The 25,896-nt window shown below is 37.0% G+C and overlaps 1 protein-coding gene across 2 annotated transcripts in view; it reads right to left on the reverse strand.

The window, feature by feature from the left end:
• The window catches only part of RGS7 (regulator of G protein signaling 7), a 484,813-nt gene that overhangs the window by 84,818 nt on the left and 374,099 nt on the right, over positions 1–25,896 (reverse strand). The gene's annotated exons all lie outside the window — the stretch shown is intronic.

The following is a 25,896-nucleotide window of genomic DNA, read 5'->3' on the forward strand; positions in this document are numbered from 1 at the left end:
AACACATATATAACTCTTTAAAGCTGTTCATTCATAGGCATGTAGAATTTTATCTTGTTTCTTTTGAGCACATTCCTACATTGGATTACTCAGCATCCCAGAAAAGCCTGTCTTTGTATTTCTTTCAGCTCTTTCACATAAGGTACCAAGATGGTTCTGCTTCCTGATAGTGACCACAATGACCAGCAGTGCATGTGACCAGACCATGAGAACATAAAGCTATGGAATGTTGAAACTGAAGGTCTTTCTGTAATCAAAGAATCTGCTGCCTTCATTTTATAGATGGGACATGTTTTGCTATGAGTTCAATACGTGAACCGTGAACTCCCTGATGTTCAAGCTGGTTTTAGAAAAGGCAGAGGAACCAGAGATCAAATTGCCAACATCCGCTGGATCTTCGAAAAAGCAAGAGAGTTCCAGAAAAAGATCTATTTCTGCTTTATTGACTATGCCAAAGCCTTTGACTGTGTGGATCACAATAAACTGTGGAAAATTCTGAAAGAGATGGGAATACCAGACCACCTAACCTGCCTCTTGAGAAATCTGTATGCAGGTCAGGAAGCAACAGTTAGAACTGGACATGGAACAACAGACTGGTTCCAAATAGGAAAAGGAGTACGTCAAGGCTGTATATTGTCACCCTGCTTATTTAACTTCTATGCAGAGAACATCATGAGAAATACTGGACTGGAAGAAACACAAGCTGGAATCAAGATTGCTGGGAGAAATATCAATAACCTCAGATATGCAAATGACACCACCCTTATGGCAGAAAGTGAAGAGGAACTAAAAAGCCTCTTGATGAAAGTGAAAGAGGAGAGTGAAAAAGTTGGCTTAAAGTTCAACATTCAGAAAATGAAAATCATGGCATCTGGTCCCATCACTTCATGGGAAATAGATGGGGAAATGGTAGAAACAGTGTCAGACTTTATTTTTGGGGGCTCCAAAATCACTGCAGATGGTGATTGCAGCCATGAAATTAAAAGACGCTTACTCCTTGGAAGAGAAGTGATGACCAACCTAGACAGTATATTCAAAAGCAGAGACATTACTTTGCCGACTAAGGTCCCTCTAGTCAAGGCTATGGTTTTTCCAGTAGTCATGTATGGATATGAGAGTTGGACTGTGAAGAAGGCTGAGCACAGAAGAATTGATGCTTTTGAACTGTGGTGCTGGAAAAGACTCTTCAGAGTCCCTTGGACTGCAAGGAGATCCAAACAGTCCATTCTGAAGGAGATCAACCCTGGGATTTCTTTGGAAGGTATGATGCTGAAGCTGAAGCTCCAGTACTTTGGCCACCTCATGCGAAGAGTTGACTCATTGGAAAAGACTCTGATGCCGGGAGGGATTGAGGGCAGGAGGAGAAGGGGACGACCGAGGATGAGATGGCTGGATGGCATCATGGACTCGAGGGAGGTGAGTCTGAGTGAACTCTAGGAGATGGTGATGGACAGGGAGGTCTGGCATGCTGCAATTCATGGGGTTGCAAAGAGTCGGACACAACTGAGCGACTGAACTGAACTGAATAAACTTCCAAAAACAAATATATTTGGCATTTACATAGCAGTTTAAATTTCTGAAAAGTTCTCATTTGCATCATTCCCTGTCCTGTAATATGAATATCCAATACTATTAGCAATTCTTCTAATGACATGGATCATTACCAGATAATGTTAATAGGCAATGTTTAGGCATCTAGAACAATTTATACTGCACTAAGTGTGCCTGCAGTCTGTGGTTGGCTAGATTGCTCTAGTTTTTGCTACTCTATGTACAATATTCTAGACATGGACTATGTAGAGATTTATATAACAATGAAAACATTATATTTTCCCAGTAGTCTGAGAAATAGTTGGAACATAATACTGTAATACTCACACTCCTTCTATAGCAGTCAATGGCCCAACAAAGGTCCAACAAAAGGGATAATAAAATTTGATCACTAGGATTATTACTGCATTTGTGCAGGGACAACATAAAGTTTGCTAAACTGAAGCTTAGAAACTATGGAACTATTCAAGATAGATTTTTAGTCCAACATAAGCATATATGTATATAGAAAATAAAAAAGTTAGGTTTATTGATTTGTTTGTATATCTTTAGGTGCAATTTTCTGGTGGCTCAGATGGTCAAAAATCTGCCTGCAATGCAGAAGACCTGGATTCAATCCCTGGTTCAGGAAGATCCCCTAGAGAAGGGAACAGCTATCCACTCCAGTATTCTTGCCTGGATAATTCCATGAACAGAAGAGCCTGGTGGGCTACAGTCCATGGGTTTGCAAAGAGTTAGACACGACTGAGCAACTGATACTTTTTTACACTTTAATGTGCAATTTATAGATTTAGTTCTATTTTTAGATAAACACCTAAAATGATTCTTTAACTCTAGGATTCTAACAGACTTTCCAGGACTATGCTTATCTCTATCTCCATCTGTCAATCACAGGTAATTTTCACACTTCAGCTAGTACTGAGTCCCTAAACTGCTTGCTATGGCCCACCTACCTAAGCACAAGAATCTCTTCCTATCCCCTTCCCACGTCTATATTGGTAATAATGAAATAATTTTTAAATTTATTTAACCTGTAGTCAGGTACTACAGTGCCCCTTTTAATATTATCTAGCATATTGCAAAATTTTAAGTGGTAACTTCTACCTCCGGCCTCCACTCTACCGTTCTTGTCAATAAGAAAGAACAACTGCTGACCATCCTCTTTACCATGGGCCTGGAAGACTGTTATTAAGTGACCCAGTTATCTTGTTTACACACCCAATCAATTTTATACCTCTCTCCATAGAGTATTCTTTTTCTACAAAGGAGGATATTTTATCCTTTATGCATCCTTTTAGTTCAAAATCAATATCTTCTCAAAGTCTGTGCTGCTTTTAAGTATATACTCACATATTCTGTGATTCTCATTAAAGCTGAGAGGTAGTGTTATATGATGGGAAGAACAAAACCTTTGGAAACACTTTTTCGCTTTTGTTACTTAAATTCTCTGTGCCTCTCCTATCCATTAATGCAGGTAATAAACCCACCCTGCACAGCTCATATGAAAATCAAATAATACATACATACATACATACATACATATATATATATATATATATATATATACATATATATATATATATAAAGAAGTTGGGGAACTTTCCTGGTGGCCTAGTGGTAAAGAATCCACTTTACCAGGTGGGTGTGGATTCAAACACTGGTCAGGGAACTAAGATCCCACATGCCCTGGAGCAACTAAACCTGTGTGACACAACTACTGAGCCTATACTCCACAACAGGAGTCCATGCACCATGCTGACAGATTCCACGTGCAGACCCAATGCTGCCAAATAAATAAATAAATGAATAAAAATGATTTAAAAAAATAAAAAAAAATTAAAGAGAAGAAGTTGGAATGGTATCCTGTGCATAGTAGATACTCAATATATGGTAGCTCTTGTGCTTCACTGGGCTTCCCAGGTGACTCAGTGGTAAAAGATCCATTTGCCAATGCAGGAGACAGAGGCCATGTAGGTCTGATCCCCTGGAGTAGGAAATGGCAAACCACACCAGTATTCTTGCCTGAAATAGTCCACAGACAGAGGAGCCTGGCAGGCTACAGTCCAAGGGGTCACAAAGAATTGGACACAACTGAGCACAGAGCACATTGTGCTTCATTATTTACACACTAAATGATTTTTACTTTTCTCCAAAGTACTTTCAGGAAATCTACTTCCATAATTGGTCTTTAACTAGGCTGAGTGAGGATCTGGCATTCCTAAATAGTATCAGCCAGTCCATCTTCTTTTTGTGTGTTATTTATATAACTAAAATGGCAAGCATATCTGTGAGGCATGCTGGCCTATAATAATGAGCAGGTGCTTACAGCCTTGGTCATGCTCAGAATCCCTGGTTGCTTATGTTGGCAGCACTAGAAAGAACAATTTTTGAGGATTTCAAAGTCAGGTGGCCTACTTATCTTCTAGGTAGGTATTACCTATATTGTCACAACCATCTTTATTCACTTTATTCCAACAGTCTGTGGCCTAGGAAAATATTATTAGTCCTATTTTCCAGAAAGAGAAATTGAGTCATGGCACATTAGGAAATTTTCAAAATATAGATACAAAAAGGAAAACTGAGATGCCCAGAAAGATTAACAGTAAAGAGCTTCTGAACTCTAAATACAGGAAAGAGTGTGACTAAAATAAAACAAAGAAACACCAAAAAAAAAAAAACCCAAAAACAAAACAAAACGATGCTAACATGCTGATGAGGATTAGAGGATTAGAAAAACATAGTGAAAGTAAATATAGGGAAGCTGAAGAAAAGAAAATCAGAAGAAAATGAATAAGTTCTTACTGTATTCAATAGTTACTAATTATATGATAAATCAAACATTTCTAGAGAGCAAGATGAATACAGGCTTTCTTCTGCAGGCTTTTTTCACTATCATAATTAGGCCTACATAAATGCTTGCTAGAAAGAATAATATGTATAATAATGTATATAATAATATATGTATATAATAATATACATTATGTATAATAATATAATACATAACAACAATATGTATAGTAATATATAATAATACATATAATTATTATTATATAATTATAATAATAATATCTATATATGTAGAAAGTGAATTAGCAAGCAGTATCAGCCTCCCACTTTTGAGGTACAAATACTCCATTTTATTGGGTTTAATCATATATATTCTCATTTTACAACCCTCTAAGATATTCTCAGGCTCATAATCTTATTAATAAGGAAAATTGTTTTTGATAGGTTTTTTAAATGCCCTGAATCCAACAGATACACATTTGTGGGAATATCAATAAGATCAAAATTTAGTTTCTATATGGCCCACACAAAGTTCAATGCAGAGGTCAAGTCAAACTATTTAACTTAATATTTAAGAGGACTGAATTTCTAACAAACCGTTTAAAATAATTTTAATTTCATTGGTCAAATAGTAACCTGGAAAGTTTGAGATTACAGAAGTTATAATGCTCTATCACAGGACCTCCAGAGAACATGACTCTAGGACGAGATGAATGCTAAGATAAAAATCAGGGCATCATGGTGAATTTCGTTTCATTTAAGACTATAACCTTGCATTTAGCATAGCAATAGCAAAAGTAGCTATTGAACTGATGTTTGCTGAATGAGTGAATAAGCAGATTTATGAATAAATGGTATACAGAATATGAAAAACATAGTATTGCACAAAAATACAAACTATTGTGTGTTTGATGACGAGGAGCTTGTTAAGCTCTGCCAAGATAATGTAGATGTTCAAAATATCTTTTCAAAATACTTTTAAAGCTTTTGAAGTGGGGTTGTTGTAGGTATATTATATGGGAAAAGATAACAGTGATAGAAATGACTGAAATCCCACTAAAAGATCTTAGAGTGGGCTTGAGATACTTTTCTCAAGGTTGAATTACTGGTAGTAATAACATGGAGACATTTTTCCACATGGTCCAGCTGCTCCTGAATCTCCACAATAGCCTTAATTTAACGAGAATCTGGAGGACTACTGGCAGTCCTGGATCTACGCGTTGAAAGAATTTAGTGGGTAATCTATCAAGATCACCCTCCCAATAATGGCACAGCAGATGGCTCCGCAACATTATGCTTCTCAGCAAAATAACTAATCATCTTGTACAAGTGTTACCCACATCACCCACACAGCTAAATAAAGTTCAACAACAAATTTACTGTAAAAGTCCAGTTTATTTTCCATTTGGATATTCAAGCATGAACAAACTCAGGAGTAAAACTGCAACTCTAGACAATTGTTACTATGTGAACAGTGTAATGTGGCTGTGTTAAGCAAGATGTACTAATTTCATTACTTCACCTTGAACCTTTAAATAACAGAATTATCAAAATCATTTAAAAGCAAAAGGAATTCTACATGGTGTAATTTGCTTTGTAACCATAACTACTTCAGAAAGTCAAAAGGATAAAAAGTATACTATAAAAGAGGCTTGTGTTGTTCAGTTCTATATTTCCATATGTAGAAATATATATATTTCTATATTAAATTTGTAATTATAACATATTTTTAGAACTCAGTATATTTTCTCTATCCAGCAGTCCCACTGCTGGCAGTCTCAGTACCTCCCAGATACACCCTATATTTTGACACTGATACAACAATGTTTCTGAGTCAGGAAAATAATAATAAAAATGTTCACTAAAAATTACATTTTTATTCCTATTATGCATTCTTACTTTTATTTTATGGGTATATAAATCAGCAAATGTGATTCATTTATCAACACAGCATACATGATGTAGCAAATATGATTAGTGAATGGGGAGAAGTATTTTAGAAGGAAATCCACTCAAGACAAAAAAAAGACATGGATAATATGACATTAAGGCAAGAAAAGCTAAAAAGTAGTCACAAGTAAGTTATTAAATAGTATTAATAAAATAACAGACATTCATCTTCATGTGTCTGAGTCATAAAGGAAAGATTTTGTTAAACTTGTTATTCTCTAAGAAGATAGGGAAGTGGTTATAGAAGTATGTAATAAAGTTGCAGGATATAAAATCAACACACAGAAATCCCTTGCATTCCTATACACTAAAAATGAGAAAGTAGAAAAAGAAATTAAGGAAACAATTCCATTCACCATTGCAACAAAAAGAATAAAGTACTTAGGAATATATCTACCTAAAGAAACTAAAGACCTATATATAGAAAACTATAAAACACTGATAAAAGAAATCAAAGAGGACACTAATAGATGGAGAAATATACCATGCTCATGGATCGGAAGAATCAATATAGTGAAAATGAGTATACTACCCAAAGCAATTTACAAATTCAATGCAATCCCTATCAAGCTTCCAGCGATATTTTTCACAGAACTAGAACAAATAATTTCAAGATTTGTATGGAAATACAAAAAACCATGAATAGCCAAAGCAATCTTGAGAAAGAAGAATGGAACTGGAGGAATCAACTTACCTGACTTCAGGCTCTACTACAAAGCCACAGTCATCAAGACAGTATGGTATTGGCACAAAGACAGAAATATAGATCAATGGAACAAAATAGAAAGCCCAGAGATAAATCCACACACATATAGACATCTTATCTTTGGCAAAGGAGGCAAGAATATACAATGGAGTAAAGACAATCTCTTTAACAAGTGGTGCTGGGAAAACTGGTCAACCACTTGTAAAAGAATGAAACTAGATCACTTTCTAACACCACACACAAAGATAAACTCAAAATGGATTAAAGATCTAAATGTAAGACCAGAAACTATAAAACTCCTAGAGGAGAACATAGGCAAAACACTCTCCGACATAAACCACAGCAGGATCCTCTATGATCCACCTCCCAGAATTCTGGAAATAAAAGCAAAAATAAACAAATGGGACCTAATTAAAATTAAAAGCTTCTGCACAACAAAGGAAACTATAAGCAAAGTGAAAAGACAGCCTTCCGAATGGGAGAAAATAATAGCAAATGAAGCAACGGACAAACAACTAATCTCAAAAATATACAAGCAACTCCTGCAGCTCAAGTCCAGAAAAATAAACGACCCAATCAAAAAATGGGCCAAAGAACTAAATAGACATTTCTCCAAAGAAGACATACGGATGGCTAACAAACACATGAAAAGATGCTCAACATCACTCACTATCAGAGAAATGCAAATCAAAACCACAATGAGGTACCACTTCACACCAGTCAGAATGTCTGCGATCCAAAAATCTGCAAGCAATAAATGCTGGAGAGGGTGTGGAGAGAAGGGAACCCTCCTACACTGTTGGTGGGAATGCAAACTAGTACAGCCACTATGAAGAACAGTGTGGAGATTCCTTAAAAAATTGCAAATAGAACTGCCTTATGACCCAGCAATCCCACTGCTGGGCATACACACTGAGGAAACCAGAATTGAAAGAGACACATGTACCCCAATGTTCATCTCAGCACTGTTTATAATAGCCAGGACATGGAAACAACCTAGATGTCCATCAGCAGATGAATGGATAAGAAAGCTGTGGTACATATACACAATGGAGTATTACTCAGCCATTAAAAAGAATACATTTGAATCAGTTCTGATGAAATGGATGAAACTGGAGCTGATTATACAGAGTGAAGTAAGCCAGAAAGAAAAACACCAATACAGTATACTAACACATATATATGGAATTTAGAAAGATGGCAAAGATGCCCTGTATGCAGGACAGCAAAAAAGACACAGATGTGTATAGCGGACTTTTGGACTCAGTGGGAGAGGGAGAGGGTGAGATGATTTGGGAGAATGGCATTGAAACATGTATAATATCATGTAAGAATCGAATTGCCAGTCTATGTCCGATGCAGGATATGGCATGCTTGGGGCTGGTACGCGGGGATGACCCAGAGAGATGTTGTGGGGAGGGGGGTGGGAGGGGGGTTCATGTTTGGGAACGCATGTACACCCGTGGTGGATTCATGTCAATGTATGGCAAAACCAATACAGAATTGTAAAGTAAAATAAAAAATAAAATAAAAAATTTTAAAAAAAGAAATATTTAAAAATATTATACTTTTTTAGAATAGGCATCTGCAAGGTAAGATGAATCATGTGGAAAAAATCACATATGCAGATTTTTTTCTCGAACAATGTCAAATAACAGTGAAATAATGACAATAGTTAGGGACTTCTGAGGTAAGTTTATCTTCTCAATAGTAAGAGTTAGTGCAAGCAGTAAGTATTCAGGCTCTCCTCCTTTTTTAAAAAAACATCATTTTCACATAGGAAAATGAAGTGCCACTTGCTTTTTGGTACTCACAAACCAGGGTTTGTAAGTATAAGATGGTATACAGATTAGATAAAAAGATTTTACTTGGGAGAAATAAAAACAAGCTTAATTTATACCAACTTTGAAGATGACACTAGGTAATTAAAACAGTAATCCAAACAAAGGAGCACAGCATGGGGTGAAGCAACTAGAATATGCAAGCCAGCTGCTCGGGTTCAAACCCTGATGCCCTCATGTGCTGACTGTATAACTGGGGCAGAAGATACATTCTTTGGACCTTAGAGTCCTCATTTGTAGAAAGAAGACAATAATAAAACACTGATGTTAAAAGTTTGTCATGAAGATCAACTGAGATCAATGAGAAATACACTTAAAATAAGGCCAGTCACATAGAAGAGCTCCAAAAATATGAGTTATTAGAGTTGGCTAATATTAATGAAAGAACACATTTGGTAGCACTTAGTGCAAAAGGCAGTGGGGAACCTAGTAGCTGGTGTTGATCTAGGCTTCCAGATCACATCGAACACTCCCAATTGAACACTCTTTAAAGTCCTCCAGGTGATCCAACTGGAATCTTTAGTGTATAGATGAAGATTCTGCTCTGGAATACACTTACATTTATTCCTAGGAAGCACAGAACACTACCCGAATTCCAAAGATTTGGTATCATAGTTATAGGAAAAATTTTCCAAAGGTAACATATTCTGCACACGGGATTTACAATCTGAAACATGAAAATGCAACAGATCAGTGAGAACCGCACCCCCTCCCCCAGTTCAACAGAGGGTGGGAAGGACTAACACAAGGGCACAGAACCTGGCAATGCTGAAAAACAACAGTGACAGACAAAGCACAGTGCCAGCAGACACAATGGAGGTGCTTTCTTAAGGAAGCATAACATTTTCCCAGGACTCAAAAAAAATTAACTCATTAAAAAATTAGCACTCAAAGCAATAGGATCATACATCAATAGCCCTTATCACACACACACAGGGTAGAGTAGTCTAGTTGCCTCATATGGTTAAGTATGAAAGCTTAGGAAATTATTTCAATATGAAGAACAGTGCTGAAATATTTTAAAAGTGGAAGATATCACATAGGAGATATCTTTGTGATATTGGTGTGGAGGACTGGTTTAAGATCCATGGTATCTGGTAACTATATTATATCAGGATGTTCATTTCACTGACACAGTATATCCTTTTGTAAAACTGGTAGGTGCATCATTGTATAAAATGAGCCACACTTCAACAAGATTCTGTTTTATTTATATGTGTGATTAGGTGCTAGAACAGTATTCAGAGAGAAAAATCACACTGAGTTTATTCAAGAATAGTGTAAGGAAAGTATAATAATCACAAGAGCCAAGGCAATAATAAATTACAGTGTAAAGCAACATTCCTTCTAAAGTTCAATATACATTCTGCACAATTTCCATTTTCATCTAAAAAATATTTATTTATTTGCCAGCACTGGATCTTAGTTGTGGCATGAGGGATCTTCAGGTATATGTAGACTCTTAGTTGTGGCATGTAGTTAGTTGCGGCATGTAGATACCCTGATCAGGTATTGAATACCCTGATCAGGTATTGAATCCGGACTCCTTGCATTGGGAGCAGAGAGTCTTAGCCATTGGACCACCACGGATTTTCTTCTATTGCCATTTTCTTAATTGTTTTAGGTTCATTTTTATAGGTCTTTTTTTCTTCCCTTCCTCTTTGTTCTCTTGTTGATGACCATCTTTAGTGTTCTGTTTGGGATGCTTTTTCTTTTTTTGCTTGTGTATATATTGTAGTTCTTTGGTTTGCATAAGTTTTTTGTTTAACAGTCTATATATGTAGAAAGGTGTTTTAAGTTGCTGGTCTCCTTCCCACCTAGAGAAGTTACTTTAGCAATTGTTATAAAGATGATGTGGTACTGCTCAATTCTCTTAGCTTTTCTTCCTGTAAAGATTTTGATTTCTCTGATGAATTTGAATGAGAGCCTTGCTGGGTGGAGTATTCTTGGTTGTAGGTTTTTCCATTTCCTCACTTTAAAGATATCATGCCACTCCCTTCTGACCTGCAGAGTTTCTGCTAAAAAAGCAGCTGAAAATCTTATGGGGATGCCCTCATATATTACTTGCTGCCTTTCCTTTGCTGCATTTAATACTTTTTCTTTATATTTAATTTTTGCTATTTTGATTAGCATGGGTCTTGACATGTTTCTCCTTGTTTTATCCTGTATGGGACTCTCTGCACTTCCTGGACTTAGGGTGACTCTTTTGTTTGCCAGGTTAAAGAAGTTTCTGTTTGCTGCTCTGCGTGTAGGATTGTTGGATTCCATATATATGCATTAATACACAGTATTTGTCTTTTTCTTTCTGACTTACTTCACTCTGATATGATAGTGGGGCTATCCACAGCTCTGCAAATGAAATTGTTTCATTTTTAAATGCCTCTTTTAAAATTTTTATTGTCTTCATACAATTTATGTAAGAGAATGTTTAATTTATGTTCTCTTCTAGACTTTTATGATGTCAAGTCTTATATCGATATTTAAACCTTCAAGCCATTTTGAGCTTATTTTTGTGTATGGTGTGTGTGTGTGTTGTAAATTCACTGATTAACATGCAGCTATCCAGCTTTCCCAACACCACTTAACAAAGAGACTGTGTTTTCTCCCTTGTATACTCTTGCTTCCTTTGTCGAAGATTATTTGACCATAGGTGTGTGAGTTTATTTCTATACTCTTTATTCTGTTCCATTGATCCATATGTCTCTTTTTGTACAAATACTGTGCTGTTGTGGGTACTACAGCTTTGAAGTACTATCTGAAATCTGGGAGGATTCTGCATCCAGCAGAATGTTCAGAACAGCATCCTGTTCTTTTTCCTCAAGATTGCTTTGACACTTCTGGGTCTTTTATTGTTACGTATAAATTTTTGGATTATTTGTTCTAGTTCTGTGAAAAATGTCATGGGTAATTTAATAGGGATCACAATAAATTTGTAGACTGCTTTGGATAGTATGCACATATTAACAGTATTAATTTTCCAGTCTAAGAGCACAATATATCTTTCCATTTCTTTGAATCATTTCCTTTATCAATGTTTTATAGTTCTCAGCATGTAAGTCTTTCAACTTTTTGGTCAGGTTTATTCCTAAATATTTTATTTTTTGATGCGATTTAAAAAAGTACTGTTTTTTGACTCCCTTTCTGATATGTCAATGTTAGTATAAAGAAATGAAACAGATTTCTGTATTTTAATATTGGATCTTGCTACCTTGCTGAATTCATCATTGATAATTTTGAGGTTAACAAACAAATTTGCATTATTTGAGAAGTATTAGCTTATAAATTTTAAAAGGTTTCTTTACCTTAATTAACTTAAAGGAATGAACCAAATGAACCTATAAAATATGCTTTCTTTAAAAAACTATAAAAGTGAAAGTAGCTTAGTCATGTCTGACTCTTTGCGACCCCATGAACTATACAGCTTATGGAATTCTCCTGGCCAGAATACTGGAGTGGGTAGCCTGTCCCTTCTCCAGGGGGTCTTCCCAACCCAGGGATTGAACTCAGGTCTCCTGCATTACAGGCAGATTCTTTACTAGCTGAGCCACCAGGAAAGCCCAAGAAAAGTGGAGTGGGTAGCCTATCCCTTCTCCAGGGGATCTGCCCAACCCAGGAATCAAACCAGGGCTTCTTGCAGTGCAGGTGGATTCTTTATCAGTTGAGCTACCAGGGAATCCCCCCTCCCTCCCTGCAAAAACTGTAGTAGACATATTAATTTCAGACAAAGCAAACTTTATAACAGGGCGATTGTCAGGGCTAATGGAGGATGATGAATAATCATAAAGAGGTCAATTCTCCAAGAAGACAGAACAAGTTAGATGTCTATAAACTTAACAGAGTGTCAAAATATGTAAGGCAAACAGTTATAGGACTGAAAGAAGAAATAGACAAATCTATTATTATAGTTTAAACTTCAGCACCAGTCTTTCAGTAATAGATACATAAAATAGACAAAAAGATCAATAAGACTTAGATGAACCTGAAGAACACTATCCATCACTTGATGTAACTGATGTGTATATAATATTCTATCCAACAACAGTAGAGTTATTCTGTAGCACACATGAAATATTCATCAATGTTCAAAGAGATGAATCACATTCTGGGCCATAAAAGAAACCTTAAAATATTTAAAAGAATAAAAATCATACAAAGTATTATTATAATAGAATTACATATATTATAAAGTTAAACTAAATATCAATAAAATAAGGACAGTTGATAAATACCCAAATGTTCAAAATTAAATAATATACATCTTAGTAATTCATATGTCAAAGAAAAATCCTAGAAAGAAATTAAAAATTATAATGAGCTGAATGAATATATAATTTATCAAAACTTGTATTCTATATCAAAGGCAGTGCTTAGAGGGAAATTTATAGAGCTAAATGCATCAATAACGTAAGGTGGAACTTTAGTATCACAGAAATTAGAGAAAGAAGGGTGATTTAAAGCTAAAGAAAGGATAAAATTACAGAAGCAACCAGAAAACAATAGAGAAAAATCAATGAAATTGATAGACTTCCAGCCAGGCTAACTAGGAAAAGAAGAAAGAAAAAACAAATTGCCAATATCAGAAATGAAAGGGGAGACACTGTGGATCATTACTACTGACCTATGAATATTAAAAAGATAATAAAGTAACACTATTAACAGTGCTGTGCCCACAAATTTGATAACTTAAGTAAAATAATCAATTACTTGAAAGATATAAACCAAAACATACAGAAAAGGCAACAGGTAACCTGAATAGCTCTATTTTTTCAAAGAGAGGAATCAATAGTAAACTCCCTTCAAAAAAAGCAATGGTTCTAGAAAGTTTTGCTGGTAAATTCTACCAAATATTTAGAGAAGAAGTGTTACCAGTTCTTCTTCCAGAAAATTACAAGCAGATAGAACAGTTCCTAACAGTTTCTATAAGATCAGTATTACCTGAACACTAAACTCAGAAGGAAAATGACAGGCCACTTTCTCTTACTAACATAGAAAACAAATCCTCAATGAAATGTTATCAAATTAAATCCAACAGTCAATCAAAAAAGGATTCTACCACAATCAATCTTCTTTCTTGTCTTCTTCTCCCAAACTTTGTGAGGAAGTATAAAAAACCCAGAGGTTCATGCTGATATAAATAAGTGACTGAATAAGTGGAGGATATGGACAAAGTTCCCCATCAAAAACAAAAAACAAAACAAAAAAAAGGAGTAATTTATGTATACATTTCACCCTGAATGAGTTGGAGCATAAATTCTTACTCCTTTAGTTTGAGCTACATTTAGGAATTTCTTTCCAAAGAGTAAATATGAAAAAGGTGGGGGGGAATGTCACTTTACAATGAGATTTATATTATCAACATAAAGTAAAAGTCTAGGTTCATTGCTTTTTTAAAAACATAGCAATCTGTTATGTAAAACAATTTTTTAAAAGCTGAAAATAATCCTTTTCTTCTATTAAATATCCTTTACACTTTTGTCTAAGGTCAGATGACTATATTTGTGTGGGTCTATTCCTGGGCTGTTCCATTGATCTATATGTCTGTTCTTTCCCCAATATGACAATACTACTTAATTTATTTTGTTGCAAAATGTTTTCCATCTTTCCAATGGGAACTCTCTCGATTGGCTTCTGTGTCCATTTGCATACTTCCAACATTCTACGTACCCTTATTAAATTCATATTACTAATTGAAAGAAGGCAGTCTAAAAAGATTATAGACTGTCTGATATCATTTATATGCCATTCTGAAAAAGGAATAATAGAGACAGTAAACAGATCAGTAAGCTATGACAAAACTAGACAGCGTATTAAAAAGCAAAGACATCACTTTGCCAACAAAGGTTCATATAGTCAAAGCTATGATTTTTTTTCAGTAGTCATGTACAGATGTGAGAATTGGACCATAAAGAAAGCGGAGCACTGAAGAATTGATGCTATTGAACTGTGGTGCTGGAGAAGAATCCTGAGAGTCTCTTGGACAGCAAGGAGATCAAAACAGTCAATACTAAAGAAATCAACCCTGAATATTCATTGGAAGGACTGATGCTGAAGCTGAAGCTCCAATACTTTGGCCACCTGATATGAAGAACCAACCCACTGGAAAAGACTCTGAGAGCCAACCCACTGGAAAAAATTCTGAGGCTGAGAAAGACTGAAGGCAAAAGGAGAATGGGGGCAGCAGAGGATGAGATAGTTAGATAGCATCACCAACTCAATGGACATGAGTCTGAGCAAACTCTGGGAGATGGTGAAGGACAGGGAAGTCTGGAGTGCTGCAGTCCATGGTGTCGCAAAGAGCTGGACATGACTTAGCAGCTGAACAACAACAAAACAGATCAATGGCTGTCTGATGTGATGAAAAGAACACGTATCTCTGTGATCTTCCTCCCTCAAACCTAAAACCCCAGAGAAATCATGAGAAAAAAAAAACATCAAACAAATCCTAGTTCAGGGACATTTTATAAAACACCTAACTAGTACTCCTCAAAAATGTCAAGGTCATCAAAAACAAGGAAAGGCTGAGAAACTCACAGTTTAGAGATAGTTACCAAGACACAACAGGCTTTACAGGTGGCTCAGTGGTAAAGAATCTGCCTGCAATGCCGAAGATGCAGGAGATGTGGGTTTGATCCCTGGGTCAGGAAGATCCTCTGAAGGAGAGCATGGCGACCTACTACAGTATTCTTGCCTGGAGAATCCCATGGACAGAGAAGGCCGGCAGACTATAGTCCATATGGTCGCAAAGAGTTGGACATGACTGAAGCAAATGAGCATGCATGCATGCACCAAGACATGACAACTAAATGTAACATGGTATCTTGGATGAGACTGTAGTACATTAAAAAAAAAAAGGACATTAGGTAAAAACAAAGAAAATGTTAATAAAGTATAGACTTCAGTTAATAATGTACCACTATTGGCCTTAGAAAGCATCACTACGAACAAAGCTAGTGGAGGTGATGGAATTCCAGTTGAGCTATTTCAAATCCTGAAAGATGATGCTGTGAAAATGCTGCACTCAATATGCCAGCAAATTTGGGAAACTCAGAAATGGCCACAGGACTGGAAAAGGTCAGTTTTCATTCCAATCCCAAAGAAAGGCAATGCCAAAGAATGCTCAAACTACTGAACAATTGCACTCATCTCACACACTAGTAAAGTAATGCTCAAAATTCTCCAAGCCCAGCTTCAGTAGTACGTGAACCGTGAACTTCCAGATGTTTAAGCTGGTTTTAGAAAAGGCAGAGGAACCAAAGATCAAATTGCCAATATCCACTGGATCATCAAAAAAGCAAGAGAGTTCTAGAAAAACATTTATTTCTGCTTTATTGACTATGCCAAAGCCTTTGACTGTGTGGATCACAATAAACTGTGGAAAATTCTGAAAGAGATGGGAATACCAGACCACCTAACCTGCCTCTTGAGAAATCTGTATGCAGGTCAGGAAGCAACTGGACATGGAACAACAGACTGGTTCCAAATAGGAAAGGGAGTACGTCAACGCTGTATATTGTCACCCTGCTTATTTAACTTATATGCAGAGTACATCATGAGAAACGCTGAACTGGAAGAAGCACAAGCTGGAATCAAGGTTGCCGGGAGAAATATCAATAACCTCAGATATGCAGAGGACACCACCCTTATGGCAGAAAGCAAACAAGAACTAAAGAGCCTCTTGATGAAAGTGAAAGAGGAGAGTGAAAAAGTTGGCTTAAACCTCAACATTCAGAAACCTAAGATTATGGCATCTGGTCCGATCACTTCATGGGAAATAGATGGGGAAACAGTGGAAACAGTGGCTGACTTTATTTTGGGGGCTCCAAAATCACTGCAGATGGTGACTGCAGCCATGCAATTAAAAGACGCTTACTCCTTGGAAGGAAAGTTATGACCAACTTAGATAGCATATTAAAAAGCAGAGAAATTACTTTGCCAACAAAGGTCTGTCTAGTCAAGTCTATGGTTTTCCCAGTGGTCATGTATAGATGTGAGAGCTGGACTGTGAAGAAAGCTGTGTGCCAAAGAATTGATGCTTTTGAACTGTGGTGCTGGAGAGGACTCTTGAGAGTCCCTTGGACTGCAAGGAGATCCAACCAGTCCATCCTAAAGGAGATCAGTCTTGGGTGTTTTTGGAAAGACTGATGCTGAAGCTGAATCTCCAATACTTTGGCCACCTCATGTGAAGAGTTGACTCACTGGAAAAGACCTTGATGCTGGGAGGGATTGGGGGTAGGAGAAGAGGACGACAGAGGATGAGATGGCTGGATGGCATCACTGACTGGACGGACATGAGTTTGCATAAACTCCGGGAGTTGGTGATGGACAGGGAGGCCTGGCGTGCTGTGCTTCATGGGGTCACAAAGAGTCAGAGACGACTGAGCAACTGAACTGAACTGACTGGCTCATTATTTTTGACTAATGTATCATACAAATGTACGCCATTAACAACAAGGGAAACTGAAAGTTGGAGAGCGTGTGGACAGCAACCAATGTGAATGGTATTCAAGAATGTGGGAGAGTTGAAATTTTTTTCAAGTACACAGAATAAAAGGAATAAAAGATGAAATATGCATGAGTCACCTCCCCAGTGCGCTCCTAGTCTGGTTGCCTTCTAATATATTCTCCACAGTATCTGTCAAAGGACAAACTCTAACCTTGTGTTTGCTGTAAGGATAAAAGATAATGCAGCTAAAATATCTAACTCTATCTGGAATATAGTAGAAACAAACAAATGTGGACATTACTTTTCTATTTTCCAAGTTAAATCTATTCAAATTTCCACCTGCTGAGCATCACCCAATTCACTCCTTAATGATGTCCTACAGGACACCTTTTATCCCTCCTCTATAAGAAAGTGGCTCCCCAGAACTCATTATGGCCAAATCCTGCCTTTATACTACATTCATACATTCATTCTTCCAGTCAAACTGGATCACTTAGTGATCTGGAGAAGATAATTCTTTCCTCGGTGCCATTATTGCCAGAAAAGCCTCCTTGCTATCAAGTAGAATTCTACACAATTCCCTGGATCTACTCAAATATAGTCCTCCCTCATGAAGCCTTTTCTGATTCCTTTAGGAGCAAGCTCACCCTCCAACGAGCCCCTGGTACCTGATGTCATTTATTGTAACTAATTGTGTTCTGGTATTAGTGTTTCCTATTATTTCTTTAACATCCTGAAATATAGGAACTCTTCTTAAACTCTTTATTTTTCCCCTGGCCAAACAATTCACAGATGTAAAGTGGAATAATATATCATTTGTATTTAAAATAAAGCAAGGAAAAGAAATTTAATTTCTTTTTTAATTTAAATTTATTTATTTTCATTGCAGGCTAATTACTTTACAATATTGTATTGGTTTTGCCATACATCAACATGAATCCGCCACTGGTGTACATGTGTTCCCCATCCTGAACCCTCCTCCCACTTCCCTCCCCGTACCATCCCTCTGGGTTAGGGAGAGGGTGGGATGATTTGGGGGAAATTTAATTTCTAAAGAGAATATTCACTTTTGAGTGTTTCTTTACTACTCATATACCCACTGTGCTTTGATACCAGATAGGATTAAAAGCCTGCATTTTTGGAAGTGATATATTACCTCTGCAGGACTAAATTAAAAGAGTCACAATGTCTTGAAACAAGTGGCACATCTAATGCTTGCTCTAAGAATATGAAGAAAATACATAATTTATATGTAAGAATTTTGTACTTGTTACTTTGTATCTAAAAATCGCACATTACCAGAAGAAGTTCTGAGAATTTGTTCAATTTCTAAAACAGCATAGAGGGTAACAAACTTCAAATGTCATCTTCCCTGTTTTTAATTAATACCTAGTGTGAATGCAAAAATTATTTTAACCCCCAAGTCCATGTTTTGAAATTCAAGTACATGCTTTGATACATTTGGGTCAGAAAATGACTAAAAGATCTCTTTATATTTCTCCCATACATCTTAAACTCAGCTTGAAAAATTCAATAAAAAACTCAGTAGACTAATGGTAGCTGAGACGAAACTCATGGAAATTTAGACCTTACCCATTCATGGATGACATAAACTAACCTAGTCATAGTCCCTTAATTTTGCCAATGGGAAGTGATGTTGCATTTCCTGACAGATGAAAACACATTTTAAGAAGAAACTAACTGAAGCAAATACTGGATGTGAAAATTTTCTTTATAAGAGCAACACAGCTTGAGACTTAACCATGGTGAAAATGCAAATATCTTTTATTCACATGAAAAATTATTTTCAATGAACTTCAGTCTAATTACAAAAATGTCTGACTGGAATGACTTATGAAGTACAGTTATGAACAAAGATATGTTTAATGGTAGAAACAATTTTAATTACATTAATACTTTAGTACATTTATAATTTGAATTTGAATGCTAAGAGAAATTTTGAAAGTGGTATAAAAAAGAAAAAAAGCCATGAATAACAAATGACTGATTCCAGAAAATTTTACTTGACAAGCAGCATGTTATCTATTGGAATACTCTAATTTTAAATTTGTAACATTCCCTGTCTACAATGAGAGTATGTAATGAAGTCCACCTAAAGGGGGCCAAAGGGCATTTGGTATTAAATTTGCATCTTTCTGAGGATAACAATTTGTAGGAGGAGGAACATTTTCAAGGGCATTAAAATATTTTAAGAGTTCTGAAACTTAAAGAGTTCAAAGTCTTTATCTATCCTAATTCTGATATTTCACATTCTATCTTTAATTGATTAATATATTGTTTAAAACTTTGCACTTTACTCAAGCTCAGATATCAAGGTTGTTTCTCTAAATCTGTGCTTGTATTTATCTGATACTTTGCTGAAAATATAGGATTCGGATGACTTGAAATCCATTAATTATTATTTTTCAAACACACTCTGAATGTTATCCTTGCATTAAATCCCTCTGATCATAAATGAGGCATTTATCTTATTTTCCAAGACTGTCTCATTCTGTACTCGTAATCTAGTTCTCTTCACTGAGTGCTTTGCCCACTCAACAGTTTCAGAGACTTTGTCAAGTCAACCTTTCTTTGCTGAGTCATCAAGTTTTTTATTTTCATTCAGTTTTCTTCCCATTATTACTATAAGTATACTGAAAGAATTAAAATTAGAGAAAAAAGAAGCAAGAAGAGGAGAAAGAAGGAAGTAAGGAAAGGGAAAGAAGGAAGGTGAGGGAAGTCAAAGGAAAGAAAAAAGGGAGGGAAAGAGGAAGGGAGGGAAGGAGGGAGGCAAGAAGGAAGGAAGGAAGAGGGAAGGGAAGGAGAGAGTCTGTTTTTGGTTTTGCTACTGTCCCAAGTACCACCCTATCACCCTTTGGTCCCCTTCCTTTTGAGGTCAATTTTCCTGAAAGAGTATTGTGCACATGTCCCTTACTTCTTGCTCTCAACCTCTTCCTTAGCTTCCTTTACCCTGCCTCTGAATCCAAAGCTTTACTAAATTTGCTCTCTCAAAGGGTCACCAATGACTTCCCAGTGCAAATTCCTAGTTTCCGCCCACTCCCTCACTCCTTTTTGCTCAACAAGCTACTGATGAATTTCTCCCAGGGACCTCCCATTTGACTTCCATCATACTCTATCTACCGTAGTATTTTTCCCTCTGACTCCTGATCTCTTCTTCCCTTTCTCCTCCCAAACCTTGAAATTTGCCTTTGTAATGGCTCCCATTTTCCTTTACTCTTTCCATATTCTTTCTTCTTTGGCAAGCTCCTCTAATTTCATAGCTTTTACTACCAAATTTATATAGCTCATACATGGCAAAATGTACTAAACAAAGTGCCAGCCCAATCCTTAATAAATATGGGGTGTATAAATGGACATGCAAACATACTTTGTGATAAAAGTGCCAATGAGGCAAATGCAGTGTGTTCTGGAAACACATTAAATGGACATCCAGTGAAATCTTTGGAGGTCAAGAACCCTTCCTGGAGGAGCTGATACATAATCAGCTCACTATGTATTGATACATAATACAAGTTCTAATGAAAAAGAATAACTATAAAGGAAGTAGGAGGTTTCAAGCAAAGAAAGCAGTCTATTACTCCAATTAAAAATAAAAAAATAAATTTAAAAGGAGTTTTATCAAAAAAGCAGTATATTCAAAGGCTTGTAATCAGGAGTATAATGTCACTTAACAGACATCAATTTGGTGACTAGAAAGTACAATGGCGGGGGCACAAAAAGTTGTCATCGGAATAAATGCCATGATAAACAGGGCTGTATCAAGAAAACATTGTATCACAATGTTTTACATTCAATCTTAAAAGTTTGGACTTTATCCTGAGGACAATGGGGGACCTATTGAACCCTAGAACAGACATACTTAGGTCTGCAGTTTGAAAAGATCATCTTAGATGCATTGAAATGAACATATGGGTATGGGGCAAGGAAAGAGGGGATATGAGTTAGAAGATAATGGTAGTTCCCAGTGAGATGTGACTGTGTACGAAATCAGGAAAGATGCAGAGATGATGGAGATAAGTGGGCAAATCTGAGAGATATTTAGGAGGAAAAGTCTACCCAGATTTGAGGACCAAATGGTGAGGTAAATTTTATTTTTTTGCATTCATTAGATGCCTGATAAAAAATCCAAGTGGAAATCTCTATTAGACAGTTGGATTTATAGGTGAGGGGCTCAGAAGGGATTTTGTATGTATATTCACAGCAATAGTGGATAAAATAAGGAAGTATATGAACTCCATAGAGCCAATAAATAGGGGGAAAAAAGATGCTTGGGTCTCAAAAACCCTGAAAGTTTTTGATGCAGGCAGAGAAATCTGGGAACGATACTAAGTTGAAGGATGAGGACACAATGGCACAAACCGGAGAATGGACTAATAAAATACAGAAAAGTGTGAAAAACACGGCAAGGATGTTGACAAGGACTGAGAGTTGATCACTGAATTTAGCAAAAAGAAGAATATCACTCACTACACTGAATAAAAGTTTCAGTTTATAAGTGGAGGACACAAGCAAGATTTCATGAATTGAGAAATTGGAGAGAGAAGAACTGGAGATAGCAAGTGAAAAATAGGAGAGATATAGAAGAGTAGGTAGAGTGTATCATGGGTCAACATGGCATTTAGGACAGGAGAGAACTGTAGTGAGTAAACCAATAAATATATGGTAGTTTAAAACAGAAAATAGAAATGTGAAGGGTGCAACAAGAACCCTGGGGCAATATAACTCAGATAGGAGAGGAGGTGACAACAAGTATACATATGGTTATGTTTCTATGAGGTAGGAAAAGTTAGAAAGTTGAGAAAGCTACTCTATTATTTTCTCTGAAAAGTTCTGGTCTGATGCTGAGGATGACTGAGAATGAGCGGGACAGGGAACTTTAGGAAAATGAAGGTTACAATCACTCCCACTGGATAAGTCATTTCCTATGATTAAAATCTGTAATTGCCAGGAAATCTTGAAGGCATGATTGGGATCTGAAGCCCTGACATCCTAGTATTGATCAGCCATGGCACTGAGTGATTTTTCAATAGCACACGCACTATTTCATCTGAAACACAGGAACACAATGAGAGTGGGCCAGGATTAAGCACTCTGTCAGAGAATCTGTTGGAAGGACACGCTGAGGGGAAACTCAGAGCATTGGTGAGTTGAAGAGGCTGATTGCTATGCTGCTGGTGTAACGACTTCTCCAATGTCTATCTTGCTGGTGAGAGGGGAATTATATGTACACACTGATCATTACTGCATTTCCACTGCAGGATGGACACATTTTGCATGCGTGGAATTAATAAATGTATGAATGGTCCTGCCTGAAATCCTGGTTTAAGTTGTTATTATTTTACCACAGCATTATACCATAGAGAGTTTTCAGACTGTTTACTTTATGGCAGACAGAAAGGTTATTTAACTCTAACTGGAGATAAAATATTACTCAGTTTACCTTCTGACTACCAGAAGTAAAGGGACAAAGTCTATTTCTAAAGAGTTCTTCAAAAGAATATCCCTTTGCCTTGCCTGAAGCCACTGACATTAAATAATTTTCCCTTTCATACACTTATTGTCTCATGTGTTCATAAAGCTTGGCTGTGCCCTCTGCATGCACATGTAGCTTGGTCACCATCAGAACTCTTCAGAGTTGAAAAGATTCATGCATTAAATTGTCTACTTTACTTTTGCATCTCCCAGTAAAATATTCTGGCCCTATTCTTTTGTTCTTATAAGTTTGCTTTCTAACTCTTTAACAACCTCTGTACTTCACAATGAAGTCTCTCCCACACTTCTACTGTTCTCATTACAGGTTATATTCTACAGAGGTCCTGTTTAAGATGGGAAAGTTTTGCATTGTTTGTATGATATAATCTATGCAAACAGCTATATTTCTATCCTATTCTTTATTTTTAAACTGTCCACATCACTGTCAATTTGCTTGCATCTTTTTCTGTGACATGATATGCCCAGGATGGATTATGTGCTAAGATGTTTCAGTTATTAGTTAGAGGTGTTCCCAACTGCACAGCTTTATTTAACTTCTGGTGGCAGCTTCTGCAAGCCATGGCCCTAGGATTTCCCTACAGTGAATGAACATGCAAAGTGAAAGGCAGAATTGGCAGAAGGTACAGAAGGACAATGAGCACAGGCCTGAGAAGCAGCTACCATGATCCCCTTCCTCTCAACACCACCACTGAGGAGGGGCTCCGAGTTTCCAGACACTTATGCTCAACTATTTGCAACAACTTTTCTTGTAAAGGACTGAGTGGAACAGTGGGGATGTGATGAAAGGCAAATTAAGGCACTGGATTAAGAAGTCTTTCCTACTTTCAATAATTTATTCCTTTTTATGAGATTGCATCTTTATTAGGTTGTCATCGCACATCTGTTAGTAACTTGGGGTGGTGGTTTAGTCTCTAAGTCGTGTCTGACTGCTGAGACCCCATGAAGAGAGGAGCCCACCAGGCTCCTCTATTCATGGGACTTCCCAGGCAAGTATACTGGAGTGGGTTGCATTTCCATCTCCAGCGGATCTTTCCAACCCAGGGATCAAACCCACGTCTCCTGCATTGGAAGTGCTATCCTTCATTGCAGGCAGATTCTTTACGCTGAGCCACCAGAGAAGCCCTTTAGTAAATTAGGTGTATTTATTAAATTTAGGAGGCCAGTTGGGAGCTTTGTTGTTCAGTCGCTCAGTCGTGTCTGACTTTTTGTGACTCCATGGAACACATGGAGTCCCACAGCCCCTGACTCCTGCAGCACCCTAGGCTTCCCTGTCCTTCACTATCTCCCAGAGTTTGCTCAAACTCATGTCCATTGAGTCAGTGATACCATCCAACCACCTCATCCTCTGTCATCACTTTCTCCTCTTGCCTTCAACCTTTTCCAGCATCAGGGTCTTTTCCAATGAGTTGGCTCCTGGCATCAGGTCGCTAAAGTACTGAAGCTTCAGCATCAGTCCTTCCAATGAACACCCAGGACTGATCTCCTTCAGGATGGACTGGTTTGATCTCCTTGCTGTTCAAGAGTCTTCTCCAGCACCACAGTTTGAAGGCATCAGTTCTTCGGTGCTTAGTCTTTTTTATTGTCCAGCTCTCATATCCATACATGACTACTAGAAAACCATAGTTATGACTATACAGACCTTTGTAAGCAAAGTAATGTCTCTATTTTTTAATAGGCTAGATTTGTCATAGCTTTTTTTTTTCCCAACGAGCAAGCGTCTTTTAATTTCAGGGCTGCAGTGACATTAAAGGGCTGGTATTCCCATTTCCTCTGTGTATTCTTGCCTCCTCTTCTTAATATATTCTTTTAATTTCACCATCCACAGTCATTCTGGAGCCCCCAAAATAAAGTATGTCACTGTTTCCATTGTTTCCCGAAATATTTGCCATGAAGTGATGGGACTGGATGTCATGATCTTCGTTTTTTGAATGTTGAGGTTTTTTTTTTTTTAATTAATTTATTTATTTTTAATTTTTACTTTCCAATTCTGTATTGGTTTTGGCATAGATTGACATGAATCCACCACAGGTGTACATGCGTTCCCAAACATGAGCCCCCCTCCCACCCCCCTCCCCACAACATCTCTCTGGGTCATCTCCGCGCGTCAGCCCCAAGCGTGTCATATCCTGCATCAGACATAGACTGGCATTTCGATTCTTACATGATATTATACATGTTTCAATGCCATTCTCCCAAATCATCACATCCTCTCCCTCTCCCTCTGAGTCCAAAAGTCCGCTATACACATCTGTGTCTTTTTTGCTGTCCTGCATACAGGGTCATCATTGCCATCTTCCTAAATTCCATATATATGTGTTAGTATACTGTATTGGTGTTTTTCTTTCTGGCTCACTTCACTCTGTATAATCGGCTCCAGTTTCATCCATCTCATCAGAACTGATTCAAATGTATTCTTTTTAATGGCTGAGTAATACTCCATTGTGTATATGTACCACAGCTTTCTTATCCATTCATCTACTGATGGACATCTAGGTTGTTTCCATGTCCTGGAGAAAATAATAGCAAATGAAGCAACTGACAAACAACTAATCTCAAAAATATACAAGCAACTCCTGCAGCTCAATTCCAGAAAAATAAACGACCCAATCAAAAAATGGGCCAAAGAACTAAATAGACATTTCTCCAAAGAAGACATACAGATGGCCAACAAACACATGAAAAGATGCTCAACATCACTCATTATTAGAGAAATGCAAATCAAAACCACAATGAGGTACCACTTCACACCAGTCAGAATGTCTGCGATCCAAAAATCTGCAAGCAATGAATGTTGAGTTTTAAACCAGACTTTTCACTCTCTTCTTTCACCTTCACCAAGAGGCTCTTTGGTTTCTCTTTGCTTTCTCCCATAAGGGTGGTGTCATCTGCATATCTGAGGTTATTGATATTTCTCCCAGCGATCTTAATTCCAGCTTGTGTTTTATTCAGTCCATCATTTCACATGATATACTCTGCATGTAAGTTAAATAAGCAGGGTGCCTTGACATACTCCTTTCCCAATCTGGAACCAGTCCATTGTTCCATGTCTGGTTCTAACTGTTGCTTCTTGACCTGCATACAGGTTTCAGAGGAGGCAGGTAAAG

The sequence above is a fragment of the Oryx dammah genome, unplaced genomic scaffold (genome assembly GCF_014754425.2).
Source record: "Oryx dammah isolate SB20612 unplaced genomic scaffold, SCBI_Odam_1.1 HiC_scaffold_21, whole genome shotgun sequence".
NCBI lineage: Eukaryota > Metazoa > Chordata > Mammalia > Artiodactyla > Bovidae > Oryx > Oryx dammah.